Genomic DNA, 16,051 nt, shown 5'->3' on the forward strand with positions numbered 1-16,051 from the left:
TCGCTGTAATGGTACATTGCATGTGTTACAAAGTTGGTAGAATAATGATGAAGACTGACTCGGCGTGACTGGGACTCGTGTTTATTCAGAACTCTCAGATACAAACACAATAAACTCGCGCTGATAGACAGCGCTCTCACAACTCCGTAGTTACTATAAATAACTTTGTTAGCAATCGCTCCGTCTCCGTGATGTCCGGTTCGCGACCGAATCATTCTTTTGAATCGGTTCTTTTTAGTGAACCGAACCAGTTCACCAAATCGGACTGAATCGTTCTAAACGGTTCGCGTCTCCAGTCAGCGCTGATCCATAATTTACTAAAGTTACTAACTTTCTGACATGAGTGACAGCCCCTCCGACTAGAAATAAACGAATAACCTGAAGTATATTCTAGTAACTACAACAGTTCACCCTGAACTGAGACATGCTGAGAACTGATGAGAAGTGAACTCAGGTCCATCCGTCTCTCTGGCAGCAGCTCGTGCGTCGTAGACATCGTTAAACCACGCCCCCTCCGCTCATTTCAAATGCAAAGATGTCAGCCAATCACAACAGTGGGCGTTTTTACTGAAGTCTCACAGCAGACACGCCTCTTGAAACAGGGCAGTCAGCCACAGGGCAAACCGCAGTATAGACAAAATGCCTTTTATTTCTAAATTATGACATTTTATGATGTAAAAATCATACTAACAATATAAGTACACCTCAGGAAACACTATAAAATAATAGAAAAATGCCATGCCATGGGACCTTTAATATAAGGAAATGTTTGCATTTAAATGTTGCTTGCAAAACATTTTATTTGACCAGAATACAGATGTTTTTAATGGTCGTCAATGGAAAAAGATGTTTTTTGCTGCCATATGGTGTAGTTACAGCATCTGCCAGCAGAAGATAACTGGGTCACACTAACCAGCAAACCTTGACCTCTATAGCCCTTATTTCACAATCACAGTATCACTACCATCACCCACATAAAATAGACATGTTGCTCACACACAATTACCATAATCATAATCTATCTCTTTATTATACAGTCCAGTAAATTTCCCCCACTTACTCATTGTCATACAATTATTTTTGTTTCAATGGGTTTGCAATGAACACTTATTAAGAAATGCACTTGCCCCCTGGTTTCACAGACAAGGCTTAAGCTAGTCCCAGACTAAAATGCATGTTTGAGCACTTGCACTGACATATCTTAAATACACTATATTGCCAAAAGTATTGGGACACCCCTCCAAATCATTGAATTCAGGTGTTCCAATCACTTCCATGGCCACAAGTGTATAAAATCAAGCACCTAGGCATGCAGATGCTTCTACAAACATTTGTAAAAGAATGGGTCGCTCTCAAGAGCTCAATGAATTCAAGCGTGGTACCATGATAGGTTGCCCGTCCATTTCTGAAATTTCCTCACTACTAAATATTCCACGGTCAACTGTTAGTGGTATTATAACAAAGTGGAAGCAATTGACCTATCGGTAAGCCCCGCCCCTCGAACGCAGATGAGCCAGGACAATCCAACGCTCTCTATTGACTTGGTATTGCGTGAAGCGGCCTCCTTGTCATTTCTGACTTATAACAAAAAATAGAACAATGTCTAAAAGCTGATATGTGACAAGGTGTACAGCAAACAAGCTAATAAACACAGAACTAAGTATTTATAAGCTGTCGACCCAAAAAAAAGAGCATTTAAGGAGACAAAAGTGGATACAGGCATGAAGCTTCAGCAGGAAGAATGGGTACATTTTGGGATCCTGACACTCTGTATGCCTACTTGTGAAGTAAAAATTTTTCCACTGTTAAGTCAAAAATACAAATGTCAGTTTTATATTATATTTCCTGTCCCTGATTTCGTTCCCCTCTAGTGGGTGTAGTTCTCAGTGTAATATAACATGTCATGCTCTGTCTCAATTGCCTGTATCCCCTTTTGTGTCCTTAAACACTCGTTTTTTTTGGGTCGACAGCTTATAAAAACTTCTGTTTTTTTTTAGCTTGTTTGCTGTACACCTTGTCACATATCAGCTTTTAGACATTGTTCTGTTTTTTGTTATAAGTAAAAAATGACAAGGAGGCCGCTTCACGCAATACAAAGTCAATGGAGCCTTTTTGATTGGGGAGCGTGGTCTTCAGATTATGACGCATGTCGCTGTCTCTATCATGTCTTATATAAGTTCTCTTTCTCACCTTATCTCTCTTTTTACACATCTTTTTGCACATGCTTCTGATTAATTTCCTAGTATGAAAACAAGGTGATAGGCCCGTTTAGTGGTGTGAGCTTCTTTGAAATAAAATTATGTAGATCAAATGTGAGAGTAAAATGTGCTCCCATAGTCAATTCCTCTTCTATATCTGATGAGTTTTTATGTACATCTCAGCATTAACTCTTTAGTTAATCATCTTCATTATCCTCATCATTTTAATCCTCTTAATAAGAATATAAGTGTGGCCTTTTTCTTTGTTTTCTCTCTCTCTATTTCTCTCTATCTCTCTCTCTCTTTCTTTAGGTGAAGTATACCCTCAGATATGTTTCTCATTTGTGGAGCAAGGATAAGATGGCGAGTGAGGTCTAATGTTTTTTTATATTCTATTATAGGCCTATCTACTTATGGGTTCAGTGCCTCTGCATACACTACATCAGATGTCTGTATTTGCTGTTGCCTGCTAGCTCATATTCAACATCTCAAAAACGTGAAAAAGATCAAAATTTACTGTGACAGTAGTGAGCTAATATAACATAGGAAACGTCTGGTTATTTACAATATACTCTGGTAGAACATTTATTGTTTTACGGTACTTTGAGCATTATTTACAAGGGTTCTTGTATTTGATATTGATTTGATTTTATGCATAACAGGCATAATTGTTCAGATTAAAAATAAAGTTAATTGACTTAAGTAAATTAAAGTGATTTACGTAAACGGACTCACATCCTGTGTGTGTTTTATATGGCTGGGGAAAAAATTTGTCTTCATAATTGTAAATATATTACGGAAGGCAAATAGCTACTGTGTTTAAAAAAAGTTTATTTCTGAAACTGCTTCTTTTTAACGCTGGTAAAGAGGATGGTAGTTTTATTATAAAATACTAAACTTTTTTGAGAAACAGTTAGATTTTGCACCGTGACTACTACACACAGACAGACAGACAGATAGATAGACAGATAGATAGATAGATAGATAGATAGATAGATAGATAGATAGATAGATAGATAGATAGATAGATAGATAGATAGATAGATAGATAGATAGATAGATAGATAGATAGATAGATAGATAGATAGATAGATAGATAGATAGATAGATAGATAGATAGATAGATAGTATTTAGATTAAAAAGTATTTAGTCAGCCACCAATTGTGCAAGTTCTCCCACTTAAAAAGATGAGAGAGGCCTGTAATTTTCATCATACACTTCAACCATGAGAGACAAAATGAGGGAAAAAATCCAGAAAATCACATTGTTTGATTTTTAAAGAATTTATTTGCAAATTATGGTGGAAAATAAGTATTTGGTCACTTACAAAAAAGCAAGATTTCTGGCTCTCACAGACCTGTAACTTCTTTAAGAGGCTCCTCTGTCCTCCACTCGTTACCTGTATTAATGGCACCTGTTTGAACTCGTTATCAGTATAAAAGACACCTGTCCACAACCTCAAACAGTCAGACTCCAAACTCCACTATGGCCAAGACCAAAGAGCTGTCAAAGGACACCAGAAACAAAATTGTAGACCTGCACTAGGCTGGGAAGACTGAATCTGCAATAGGTAAGCAACTTGGTGTGAAGAAATCAACTGTGGGAGCAATTATTCGAAAATGAAAGACATACAAGACCACTGATAATCTCCCTCGATCTGGGGCTCCACGCAAGATCTCACCCCGTGGGGTCAAAATGATCACAAGAACGGTGAGCAAAAATCCCAGAACCACACGGGGGGACCTAGTGAATGACCTGCAGAGAGCTTGGACCAAAGTAACAAAGGCTACCATCAGTAACACACTACACCGCCAGGGACTCAAATCCTGCAGTGCCAGACGTGTCCCCCTGCTTAAGCCAGTACATGTCTGGAGAGCATTTGGATGATCCAGAAGAGGATTGGGAGAAAGTCATATGGTCTGATGAAACCAAAATAGAACTTTTTGGTAAAAACTCAACTTGTCGTGTTTGGAGGAGAAAGAATGCTGAGTTGCATCCAAAGAACACCATACCTACTGTGAAGCATGGGGGTGGAAACATCATGCTTTGGGGCTGTTTTTCTGCAAAAGGGACCAGGACGACTGATCCGTGTAAAGGAAAGAATGAATGGGGCCATGTATCCTGAGATTTTGAGTAAAAACCTCCTTCCATCAGCATTGAAGATGAAATGTGGCTGGGTCTTTCAGCATGATAATGATTCCAAACACCGCCCGGGCAACGAAGGAGTGGCTTCGTAAGAAGCATTTCAAGGTCCTGGAGCAGCCTAGCCAGTCTCTAGATTTCAACCCCATAGAAAATCTTTGGAGGGAGTTGAAAATCCGTGTTGCCCAGCGACAGCCCCAAAACATCACCGCTCTAGAGGAGAAACCTTGTGGAGACTTACAGAAAACGTTTGACCTCTGTCATTGCCAACAAAGGGTATATAAAAAAGTATTAAGATTAACTTTTTTATTGACCAAATTCTTATTTTCCACCATATATTGCAAATAAAATCTTAAAAAATCAGATGTGATTTTCTGGATTTTTTTTTCTCATTCTGTCTCTCATAGTTGAAGTGTACCTATGATGAAAATTACAGACCTCTCTCATCTTTTTAAGTGGGAGAACTTGCACAATTGGTGGCTGACTAAATACTTTTTTTGCCCCACTGTAGGTAGGTAGGTAGGTAGGCAGGCAGACAGACAGACAGACAGACAGACAGACAGACAGACAGACAGACAGATAGACAGATAGATAGATAGATAGATAGATAGATAGATAGATAGATAGATAGATAGATAGATAGATAGATAGATAGATAGATAGATAGATAGATAGATAGATAGATAGATAGATAGATAGATAGATAGATAGATAGATAGATAGATAGATAGATAGATAGATAGATAGATAGATAGATAGATAGATAGATAGATAGATAGATAGATAGATAGATAGATAGATAGAAACAGATGGTTTGCAATCTATTCATGCCAATACAATTTTTTGTCTCTGCATGAAAGGATCACTTTGGCTTGTTAGATTGTATTTTAAATATATGGCTTTTTTGGTCTTTCAATACCATCTTGAGGTCTCAGATATGGCAATGGGCGTCTGCATCTTATTTTCTAGTCGCATCATAGCAGAAGTAGAAATATTCCTCATATTTCATGACTTGCTCGGTAGACATAGTGTATCTTCCTCTTTTCTCTTCCAGTCCCGAACTCTCCCTCTCAGGAGCATCCTCTCTCTCCCACTTTCGTTTCCTTCTCCCCTATCCTCCATCTGCCTCCTATCAGGCTGTCTCTCTTTATTACAGAGCGCCTGCGTCTCTCACCTTGTCCCCTGAAAACCCCGCCTCGCGAATTAGACCCAGAGAGAGACGGAGTGAGTGAACAACCGAACCGATAGAGGACCGAGAGAGCAGCCAAAACCAGCGAAAGTGATGACAGGTTATTTTTCACCAGCCCTCCCTAGGCAGCGCAATGCTGTTTTCTCTTCTCCTCTGACACATGGAAGATTTAATCTAGCCATCTCTGGGCGGCCCTTCCGCTCCTGTAACCAAATGAAAGCCATGATTACACGCGTTACAGGCAGAGGGGGGTCTGGAGGCCTCGGCACCAAAAAAAAAAGGCCAGAGCAGCAGATTCGCCGGGCTCGGCAGGGTGATTCAGAGTGCTCGCGTGGGTGCACATGTGCGGACCTGTCTGCGTGTAAAGCATTGTCTTTATTGTTATGGAGGTTTATTGTTTGTGTGCCAGGTGGGAGACATCTTGAACCATAAAAGTGAATCGCACACCGAGGAGAACTCGCACGCCGCTGCTTTAAATGATTATTCTAATGACCTCCCTCCTCATCTAAATCCTCCCTTCCTCCCATCCTATTCTGAATGAGAACCACTTTGACTAATATTACATGCAGCAGGGCACATGCACAGCCTTCTATTTTTATATGCAATGTCATATGAGTCATAACAAGTTTATGGTGCTGTACGCTGAAATTATACCTTGTGGAGACTATGTGGCCTTGTGTGTAATTGCTGTGACAAGTTATGACACATCAAGAGAGGGCACAACTTTTTCCATTAATTTAATTGGTTCATAGTTAAACATTTGCTGAAGAGCAAAGTGATTCCGTGATTTCTGCAGTTTTGCCTCCAAGGAGTCTACCGACTGTCTCTTTAAGAGTCAAGTGAGTCCTATATCACTGCATGCAATATTTATTCTATTGCACTGCAAGTCCTTAATGGTTATTTTCCCAGCCAGCTGAGTGCACCATAACTCCAGCGCAAAGCAGAAGGGAACATGGAAATCAGAGGGATATTTTATGTTTAGATAAGAATGTCTAATCGGAGAATGCATTTCCGGATAAAAGCCTCTCATACTCTCATGAGTTTTATGTTTGCAAACTCTGATTAAGACGTTTGAATTTTCTGATTTTGACTGAAAACGCACAATTTGAATAATTTAACCTTATTGTCACTGGCTTTGAGAGCAAAGCATTCATTATTTTAAGTGCTCACTGTATGATGGTCTCCCCATTAACTTGATTAGCCCTCATCCTTCTCTCGGGTCATTTTGACCCAAAACTCTTAAAAAAATTTTTTATTGAGTGTTCATCGGAGTGGTCCAAGACTAGGACTTTTGCTGCACTTGAACCACGAATACACACAAAAAACATTGATTGGATTCGAGGAGTTTTGTGGTTGAAATTTAAAAAAGTAACATCCTTCCCTCACGAGTCAATTTGACCCCCATAGGAATGAATGGAATGCAAGGAATGCTTCAATACCCATAGAAAAACCTAAAAATGCTCAAAATTTTAACTAAATATTTTTGTAATGTCTACTTGTGTATCTGAATGCATACGGAAAAGAAATGACTTTAGGACCCAGCGGAACAGCTCTTTTGCTAATTGTTGTGCTATAAAGCCTAGTGGCAAGAGTCATGAAATATCATTTTATATATATATATATAAGGGGTATATATATACCTCTTGCGAAAAAATAAATAAATAAATTATATTTTTTTTTTTTCGCAAGAGGTCAGCAAAGACACCCAATCGAAGATATGTTGAGCTGAATTAAAAGGGTTATGCATGAAATTATGAGTTATTTTGAATTTAAGTTGAAAGAATGTGCCTAAATGATAGTTTATTTATTATTTATTTATAAAATCTAGTAATTTAAAGGTAAATGAATTTAAAAAATAACAAAAAAATCTCCAAAAAATGCATTAAAAAATTGAAAAAATATTATCCAAATAAAATGAAATAAGAAAAAAAAAATAAAAAATTTAGGGCTTCAGGTCATTTTGACCCACGAGGGAAGGATTTGTTACAAAGTGTGAGGGAAGGGTGAGGGTAGGGTGAGGGTATACAAGGGTTATGCAAAATTCAGGACTGAAGAATAAACTGTATCTTACTCTCTCTGTCCATAAGTCCTACAAACATATTTAAACAAGAGTTTTGTCTTGACAATCTTCGCTTTGCTTTTCTATTTATTCATTGAATTAATTGTATTCAATTCATTGTAATTGTTCATCCTTACATTCAAAATCGAATTGCAATTCTGCATCCTGTTTGCTACCTCAGTTCAAAATCAAATTGGAATTTAAAATACACAGTGGTGGAGGAAGTACTGAATCTCAGTACTTAAGTAAAAGTACAAATTAACAGAGATATATTTACTTTAGTAAAAGTAGAAGTACCACAATGACAAGTAAAAAGTACCTGATTTTAAATGTACTTTAAGTATTAAAAGTAAAAGTAGGCTACTTGCATAACAATTTATTCTGCCTATTTTCTAATAAAAAACCTGTGGCATTTTAATTAAGTTTTGGGTTAATGTAATTGTGCTTGCCATATGTGGCTCAGTTTACATTCTGACTTACAATTCTGTTTATCTATCAGGGTGATCAGCAGAGTTAAAAATAATTTATTCTGAAGCAATATTCTCACCAGTGTTCAATCAGCTTTGACACATTTAAATCTGCATATTTATGATATTTTTACCTTTTATAAAGGGCATTTTTTCCTTAATCTTATAAAATATAGGATATGCTTCAGCTTTCCTTTTATATTCTTAAATTTGATCAATAAATTAAATTAGAATAAGACACTATAGGGCTGTTACCAATCAAATTAAATAATTTAAACTGAAAAATTACTACTGCATTAAATAATGTTATGAGATTGTTTTAAATATTTTTTTGAATACAAATAAGAAATGTTGGAAAGATAGCCTGACAAGCTAGACCCACATCAAGATGTTGGGTCTGGAAACTCACCATTGACAGGGCTCAATCCGAGGGGCCAGATAAACGGTTGTCTTTCAAATTCCCTCTGCACGCAATTGGATAGTGCATGAGCGCCACAACCAACCAGAGCAAAGAAGAAGGTGGAGCCGAGCTAACGTTAGTTGATAGACTTTCGCCGTATCCGGTAGGCAAAACTTCGAACATATCTTCTTTTCTTAAGAATGACTTCAGTGCCGTTCTTTTCTCAAAGAAAAGCTTAACTCCAAGTCTTCCGGAGTCGCGACCAAAGCCGATTCAAAAGACCGCTGTTCGTCAGCTTCTTTGTTTACGAGTAGCACGCAGAACCTCCGCAACTCTGCATTGACGTGCTGTCATTATTTTAAGCCCGCCCACGGACTCTACACACGCTGTGATTGGCCTGAACAGAGTTTGGTTTTTCCAGCTCTCAGGTCTACCAAGAGTTGCTAGAATACACTCGCGGCAAAATAAATGTTCTGCCGCTAGGGTGCGTCTAGATTTCTAGGCTATTGGAAAGAATGTTTAAACATTAAACTAAACTGCCAGTAGGTGGCGGCAGGTGACCGTCTGAATAAGTGAGTCATTAAGTCGATTCATTCAGGAATGAGGCAGTCGTTTACATTCAGTCGGTCAACTCGGTACAACACATGACTATGGGATATCGCGCTCTAGCGCCATCTGCTGAAGACACCTTCACTCCTGAAAGGCCAATGACGCATGACGACGTGGGCGGGGTCCCTCGCCCACAGCATATAAATGCAGTCATATGCGTCATTTCCCTTGTTCTTCAGCTCTACACCGTGCTGCTAGAACGCCATCACGCCAGTCCTCACAAGGAGGTAGCCCACGGTGGTGAAATCTTGTGGAAAGGCACAGAAAGGAGAAAGTTTTAAGCACAAGTTTAGCATTGCTAACAGAAGCTAAAAACTTTTCTCAGAGAGAGGAAAAAACAAACAGAGAATGTCGAAGCACAGCAAGGGTGCTCGCCCCTGTCCAATGACATGTGAGTATCTCTTTCTGACAGCATATACCCACGACCACTGCCCGGTGTGTTTGGGGATTGTCCATGCTAAGCTGGCTCTCTCCATCCCCGGGGCATGTGTGCACTGCCAGCAGCTCCGTCACTCGACACTCGAGCGGCGCGTAGCGTTTGTTGAGCGTGTGCTCGGAGGGGCAGTGGCTAGAGATGGTCCACTTCTGTCCTCTGGGGTTGGTCCGGATGCGACTATATCCGTTTTTGAGGAGGTTACGGGATCCTGGGTCGAGCATATGGAGGCTAATGATGGTCTGGGTGCGTTTGTTCCTCTAGTCGCTTCGGAAGGTAATCAGCGGTTTGTGGATGATGACTCTGTCTCGCTTGAAGCGGGCGAGGAATTCTCCGACGAAAGTTTTCAAGGCGGCAGATGGGAGTGAGGTAATGGGGGATTCTTTTATTGAGCTGTGTCAGAGAGCGGCAGGAAAGCTGTCCGTTGAATGGCCAGTCTCTCCCCCGATTCAGAAAAGCTCACGCTTCGGGGGGTTCTATTTGTCTCCGGTTCAAACAGTGGTCAGAACACATCTGCCACTTTACACAGATTGTTTGGCGGAGCTTACAGCTTCATGGCCGAAACCCATGTCCCCTCCTCCTCCGGTGCCGGGGGCGAATAAGTTCACCGAATTCGAAGGAGCGGGGGCAGCAGGGTTAGTGTCGGCTCCCCCGATGGAGCATCCGCTTGCTGCGTATCTAGCTCCAATGCAGAATAGTGGGATCGCAGGTATTCCGACTCTCCCAACGGGGCCATGCATTTTCTCGTATAAACAGCTCAGCAGGATCTATAGTGATCAGGCTTGAACGGCCAGAGCTTTAAATACTATGTCCTTGCTGCAAACATATCAGGCCATCTATTTGGGGGAACTGAGCGAGGCCTTATTAGGAGGTAGGCCATGTGAGGGCCTTATGAGAGAAGTTCGGTCTACAGCCGACTATATACTGCGTGCAACGCGTTGTTCGTTGGTATCGTTGGGCCATGCGATGGCCAGTACAGTGGTCGCTCAGCGCCATCTGTGGCTAACGCTGGCGAACTTGCCTGAACGGGACCGGAATATTTTTCTCGGTGCACCAATCTCCCCGACGGGCCTTTTTGGAGAAGGCCTGGACACTTTTCAGGCACGATTTGAGAGGTCCAAGAAGCAGGCGAAGGGCTGAAGGGGTCAACGCCTAGAAAGCTCAGCGGACCGACGCAGTCGGGGGCACAGCCTGGTTTTAGAGCGTCTTTTCGGCCGCCACCAGCTAAGAGGTCGGCTGCAGCAACAGCGCCGAGACCTGCTTGGGAGGCTGGGCGAAAGCACGCACATCCTAAACAGCAGGCGGGGTCGCAAAATAAGGGGCCGCCGCTGGCGAAAAGGAAATATTTCTCCGCAGGAAAGAAGGGTCAGTCGGGTCCCTAGCTTGCAGACGAGGGAGGAACATCAGTCCAGGGGCAGCCGCTTTTCTCTCTCGCCGAAAAAAGAATCCTGCAAGAGAGCGGGTTCAACTTTAAATGTATCAATAAAGAAACTTTGTGTTCAGCATACAATGCTTCATGTGTTGATTTGTCAGAACAATCATACATTGCCTCAGGGGTTGATTTGTCAGAACAATCATACATTGCCTCAGGGGTTGATTTGTCAGAACAATCATACATTGTCTCAGGGGTTGATTTGTCAAAACAATCAGAATGTGTTGGAACCACTAAAATCACAAAAAGGGGCGGGGGTTCCCCAGGTCATGCCAGGGATCCTCGCTGTCAGCCTCGAGCGGTGGCACGCATGCGCACTAACACCGTGGGTTCTTCGAACGGTTCAGTGGGGTTATCGGCTGCAGTCACTCGCGCCCCGCATATTCACGAAATGTGCAGAGGCAGCGTTGGCTCCACTGCGTCAGCAGGGTATGAGAGTGTTCGCCTATTTGGACGACCTACTCCTGGCCACAGACAGCAGGGAACAAGCAGTGTTACAGACACAGGCACTTTTCTCCCATCTGCGAGCTCTGGGGTTTTTAATAAATCTCAAAAAGAGCTCCCTGGTTCCGTGTCAGCGGATTTCATATCTCGGTTTAAAGATAGATTCAGTACAGAACACAGCTATGTTGTCAGTATGGAGGGCCAAAGTTTTTCACGGCTGCCTGAGTCGGTTTCGGCGGGGCATGCGAGTGAGTTTTCGGACAGTGCTGAGACTGCTGGGGCTCATGGCCTCAATGATAGCAGTCGTTTGGCTGGGTCTCCTCTTTATGCGCGCGTTCCAGAGATGGGCGCTGGGCACTGGCCTGAATGCCGCGCGGCATTTAAACAGGCAAGTGACGATAACGCCGTCATGCGTTCGTGCTCTGATCCCCTGGGGATCCCCCGGTCTGTTGACAGAGGGGATTCCCCAGGGGAGAGCTACGTCACGTGTAGTGGTGACGACAGATGCGTCACTGCTTGGATGGGGAGCCCTGTGCCAGGGGAACTCCGTGAGAGGAGAATGGTCGGCAGCGCAAAAAGAGCGTCATATAAATTGCCTGGAGTTGCAGGCGGTTCATCTGGCACTGAAACACTTTGCTCGGCGTTTGCAGGGCAAACACGTGTTAGTCAGAACGGACAACACGACAGTATTGTCGTATATAAACAGACAGGGAGGTACTCGCTCGCTTCCTCTGTTACAACTGACACAGACACTCCTGATGTGGGCCAGCAAGCATTTGGCGTCGCTCCGGGCAGTATATGTCCCGGGCCGTCTGAATGTTGGAGCAGACCTACTTTCCAGAGGGGGACCACAGGTCAGAGAGTGGCGCTTGCACCCTCGAATAGTGGCGCAGATCTGGGCTCGGTTCGGCAGGGCCGAGGTGGATCTTTTTGCGTCCGCGAAGAACACGCACTGTCCGCTGTTTTTCTCAATAAAAACAGCGCACTCCTGGCGCACTCTAGACAGAGTGCGCCAGGAGGGGCTGTCACTGATTTTAGTGGCCCCTCGCTGGACGGCGAGGACATGGTACGTGAGTATCATGTCGCTGCTGGTAGGGACACCGGGGTGTCTTCCTCTATGCTGGGACCTGTTGTCCCAGGCAGAGGGACAGGTTCTGCACCCTCGGCCGGAACTATGGGCTCTATGGGCCTACCCGCTGAGAGGGAGAATCTAATGGCAGCAGGGCTCCCAAGCAATGTCGTGGCCACAATACAGAGCGCTAGGGCGCCATCGACAAGGGGGCTTTATACATTGAAGTGGCGCATATTTGAACAGTGGTGAGGTCGGAGGTTTTTATCGCCATACCAATGTCCGATTGCGGAGATATTGACTTTTCTTCAGGAACTGTTGGAGGAAGGGCGTGCCCATTCCACGCTGAAGGTCTACTTGGCCGCCATTTCGGCCTGTCATGAGGGCATTGGTGGTGCTGCGCCGAGCGCGCACCCGCTGGCTGCTCGGTTCCTTAAAGGGGCTCGACGGCTAAAACCCGTTACAAAGTCAATGGTGCCGTCATGGGACCTGACTGTGGTTTTGGAAGCTATGGGTGAACCTCCGTTTGAGCCCTTAGAAGCTCTCGATCTGAGGATGCTGTCTTATAAAGCAGCTCTACTGTTGGCACTAGCGTCAGCATAGCGCGTTGGTGACCTCCATGCGCTGTCAGTACATCCCTTGTGCATCCAGTTTGCGCTGGATGGGTCAAGAGTGATGTTGCGTCCGAATGCGGCGTATACACCAAAAGTCATGTCAGGAGCATATAGTGCGCTCTCCTTTAAGCTGCCCGCTCTATCGAACCTTTCGATTGACTTTGAGGAGGAGAGGAGACTCCATGCGTTGTGCCCTGTGCGAGTTTTACGCAGGTACATCGAGCAGACGCAGGCTGTACGTACATCTGACCAACTTTTTGTGTGTTTTGCAAAACCAGTTCGTGGGAAACCCTTGTCTAAACAGCGTCTTTCACATTGGATTGTGGAGGCGATTGCAATTGCATAAAAAAGTAAAGGGCTAGCTCTGCCGGCAGGAGTACGCACGCATTCCACAAGAGGCATGGCAAAGTCATGGGCGTTGTTTAGAGGGGTGTCTGTAGAGGACATCTGTGCGGCGGCCAGTTGGGCATCGCCGGACACGTTTGTTCGGTTTTACCGACTTGATGTTACTGCTACGTCAGTTGCTCGGTCCGTGCTTACGGCAGGAGCTTTAAGCCAGGGCCCATCGCTCCCTTGAAAAAAAAAAGGGGATAAAAGGTGTGGTGGTGCTGGCATTTGTGTTCTGTTCAGCGACTTGCGGGGCGTGAATATATGTCCCATAGTCATGTGTTGTACCGAGTTGACCGACTGAATGGGAACGTTGAGTTATGCATATAACTACTGTTCCCAGAAGGAGGGAAACGAGGTACAACACCTCTGGGCCCCGCACTGTCAGGGCTCGGTGAAGAGCTGGACTGAACAAGGGAAATGACGCATAGACTGCATTTATATGCTGGCGATGGACCCCGCCCACGTCGTCATGCGTCATTGGCCTTTCAGGCGTGAATAAAGGTGTCTTCAGCAGATGGCGCTACTACTAGTTGTACCTCGTTTCCCTCCTTCTGGGAACAGTAGTTATATGCATAACTCAACGTTCACAAATAGGTAATTGAATCTGATGATTCAACCGATTCATTCAAAACGCTGAATCATTCCGTAACACACTGTTGCTGTGAGATGCGCTGTGGTTCTGCTGTGATCTTTGTTTGGAACTATTTTCGCTGCTGAAATAGAACAAAAACGGCCAATAATGCATCTAAAATGTAAGTGACTTTTTGTATGTTTTTAACTGTATTATATGTTATAAATATAAAAACTCCACATTTTTCAATTGTCACTGCAGTATGTGACTAGGTTTCTCTGTGTGAGCGGTGCTGATTTGTTTCCATTTCTCCTCATGAGGCTGCGCGAGCGACAGCACTACCGTCATTAGCTATTATTCATTATATATTCATTATTCATTATATATTATTCTGGACAAGAGGACAAGCGTTAATGTAGAGCCCTGAAACTAATCAGAAAATGTAACGGAACGTTGTAGAAATGTAGTGGAGTAGAAAGTATAATAATTGCTGCAAAATGTAACGAAGTAAAAGTCAAAAGTATGCACTATTGATTCTACTTAAGTAAAGTAGCCTACACGTACGTGAAAAATGTATTTGTACTTCGTTACATTCCATCACTGAAAATACATTCTGAATGTAAACAACCCTACTGAATACACACCTTTCCTCTGCTGACACAGAATAAATTGTTTAAAGCAGTGACACCGATGTTCACCTTGTCCTTGTGTGTCCCTGATGGGGTGGACTCAAGCCAAACTCTTTTAAAATCATATTATCGAATCGCCTACAGGACAGAAACGATATTTCTGACGAGCCACCAACAGGCCGCCAATAACAGTCTAATGTGATTTGTCAAATTGCATTTACAACGCTTTACATTCTTGATTGGATTACCACCAGCAAAAAATGGGTTTCAGCTCTCTCCTAATCAAGTTAATCATCACTTTCACCTCAAAATGTGTAAAATGAAAAGGGAACGAGGTTCATTAAATATACCGAGCACCAACCTCAAGTTTTAATGTGATTAGTATCAATCTTTCATTTTGGAAAAGGAAACACGCTTGCAGCAATATCCGTTATGCCTCCCAATCCTGTTTGGAATCGAAAACAGTTTAGCTCGGAGGATTATTTGCAGTCAATTGAGTCTGTATTTAGTTACCAAACTGCAAAGCCGAGGCACCTCTGTGAGAAGCTTGCTTTTTAGTTCTCCATAAACAAACAATAACTAAGGAATGCTTGGAGTTATGGAGGCTCCCAGGGAAAACATGTCATTTGCAAGGTGATAAATATTTTAGTGTGCTAATTACTTTGGTTGTTAACTTCTCCTTTTGAGAACTGAAGTGTTTGCATGCTAATTGTTCTTTAATGACTGTGTTCCGGGTAGTCTTACTCAGCTGGGAGGGATCTATACTTACCTTGATTTTCTTTTTTTCCATCTTTTGGACAGACATGCGTTTTGTTATCTTGTAGCTACTAGAGGTGTTTTCCTGCACTAGCAGCCAGGCATTGAGAGCCAGCTGGCACCAGCACACACACCGTCACGCCTAGCATGTCACTGACACACCTCTCTTTCTCTCTCTCTCTTTATTTCTTTATTTACACCATTCTCGCTTCATGATGCCGGGAGATGGAAGCACCGTAGGCAACAGAATGATGCAACAAGACCTGCGGGATGCGGAGTGTGACAGGACATTCCTCACAGGGAAGCTGTCACAAGACAACATCTGTCCTGACGCTCCACTAACCTGGCTTTCATTGTTCATCTACAGCATCAGGCGACTGTCATATCTATCTATCTATCTATCTATCTATCTATCTATCTATCTATCTATCTATCTATCTATCTATCTATCTATCTATCTATCTATCTATCTATCTATCTATCTATCTATCTATCTATCTATCTATCTATCTATCTATCTATCTATCTATCTATCTATCTATCTGTCGTTCTATCTATCGTTCTATCTATCGTTCCATCCATCCATCCATCCGTCCGTCCGTCCGTCCGTCCGTCCGTCCGTCCGTCCGTCCGTCTGTCTGTCTATAG

The sequence above is a fragment of the Gobio gobio genome, assembly GCF_949357685.1.
Source record: "Gobio gobio genome assembly, chromosome: 9".
Lineage (NCBI taxonomy): Eukaryota > Metazoa > Chordata > Actinopteri > Cypriniformes > Gobionidae > Gobio > Gobio gobio.